We start from the raw sequence: 2144 nt of genomic DNA, 5'->3' as shown, positions 1-2144 counted from the left end.
GAGACAGACAGACACGGGCAGAGGGAGTAGCAGGCTCCATTCCATGCAGGGCTTCCAGGTTCTTAATCCCCTACCAGTGTTCCTTCTGGCACCCTCATCCCGGGCCTCAGGCACAGTCCTTTCTCTGGAGACCATAGTCGTGGACACAGCCTGACAGCTGCTCAGAGGGAGAGGCTGAGAGGTCGGGAAGCCTGACCATTTGTGCCTTAGTTTCCCCAGTGCCGCGCCAGCTCCAGGCATTCCGAAGACTGGTGTCTCAGTGTGGGGGGATGATGGTGTGTAGGTGACTTTTCCCTTTTTTTCATAATATGCTTCAGGGCTGTTTCGTTGTCTCTTCAATAGTAAAGGATGAAGTGCTAGGAGAATATCTAAAAGGCTGACAATCTAAGGACAGGGCTACATTTCCCCTACATGAGAATTTAACCGGACTCTCCAGGTCTCACCAATCATTCTTCCTCCAGTTTCTCTGAGTCTCTGGCTGTTTTGTCTTGTTCAACTAACTGTGGCTTATTTTCTATTCCTTTTCTCCATCATCTAATTGAATGTTTTCCTCCGAGCAGTCCGCTTGATGGGAACCATCCACAGAAAGTTCCCAGAACATTAGCGCTGGAGCCCTACTCTGGGCCAGGCCCAGAGCGGCCCCTCCGTGACCCCGTCCCTGGAATCCCCCTCAGCCCCACGGGAGGCCCTGGTCCTGGGCTGCCAGGACCCCAGCTGACTGGGTAAGGGCGATCCCACCCCCCCACTCCAGGAGCCTCTCCCACAGGAGCACTTGAGGGCGGTGGGCAAAGACAGCCTCCCACGGGGCGGGAGTGAGCCCCCCCCCCCCCCCCCCCCCCGAACACGACCGCCCAGGCCCCCTTCCCCACCCACTGCGGAACTGAGCTCACCGATGCCCCAGAGCCTTACGTCCCACCATTCTCTGAAGGATGGGATGGGTTTTTATTCTGCAGCTGATTCTGAGGAGACAGGAAGTCTCACCTCAAAGAATTATCTTAAACGTGTTTCGAGATTTGCTCAAAAGCTCAGTCCTTTCGGAAAGGCGAAAAGTGAAGTCAAAGCACATGGTCCCAGGAGCAACTTGGGTGCTGGCCTCTGGCTGCCTCTGCTGCCAGCACGGAAGGTCTCCGGCGAGCTCCTCAGCCCGGCTGCCCCCTGCGCAGGGCCATGTGACCAGACCCAGTTAGGGTACCTGCGTCATCAGTCACCCTGGTCTGAGGGGTATTTGTAGCTTTTGAGGAGGCGGCTGACGATGATGAGCTCACCCCCCCAGGTGACCCATCCTCTGCTGGAGCTCAACCACCCGCCCTTGGGGGAAGGGCTGGGGCAGGGCAGGGGTGGGAGCTTCTCTGTGGGACAGGCCTGGGAGGGGTGCCCTGGGCAAGGCCTCTAGCCCCATACCCCGGTGATGCGGCTGCTTAGTCACTCGAAGGCTCAGTGTGTGTGTGACCTTTGTCCACTGTCCCCTGGGCCTCTGTCCCCCGCAGCCTGGCTGTAGCCCGGCTGCCAGGGCCACACTTGGGCAGGAGTGGTGGCCCCCACAGCTTGTCAGCTGACATCCGTTAGCTGTCACTTTTTTTTTTTTTTTAAGATTTTATTTATTTATTGAGAGACACACGAGAGAGAGGCAGAGACACAGGCAGAGGGAGAAGCAGGCTCCCTGCAGGGAGCCCGACGTGGGACCTGATCCTGGGTCTGCAGGATCACACCCTTGGCTGAAGGCGGCGCTAAACCGCTGAGCCACTAGGGCTGCCCAACTGTCATTGTTCTTATAACAAATTTAGGAGGAAATCAAACTTGAATCTATGGTTTTATCAGAAGTGGGGAATGCCACTTTAAAAATCAGAGAGAGCAAATGTCTTTGTGGAGATGAAGACCTTTTCATCCCTGGTCATCCCTCATTCTGTCACCCTCCAGGCTCCAGAAGGAAACGGAGGCTGCACCCTCTGCTGCAGAGGCTGGGGAAGTTTGCTTCTGAAGCTCCAAGTAGGTGTGTGTGTGCTTTGGGGCTGCTTGAGCCATGAAGAAGGAGGATGTGCATTTTTCTGCTAGGCCCTTAGTCCTGGACATGTGAACCCACGGCCCCCCACTGCCCTCGAGGGGGCAGGTTCAGAGTCAGGTGGGAAAGGCTGAGCACTGGGGTG

The sequence above is a fragment of the Vulpes vulpes genome, chromosome 7, assembly GCF_048418805.1.
Source record: "Vulpes vulpes isolate BD-2025 chromosome 7, VulVul3, whole genome shotgun sequence".
In the NCBI taxonomy this organism is placed as follows: domain Eukaryota; kingdom Metazoa; phylum Chordata; class Mammalia; order Carnivora; family Canidae; genus Vulpes; species Vulpes vulpes.
This window is presented reverse-complemented; position numbering follows the sequence as displayed.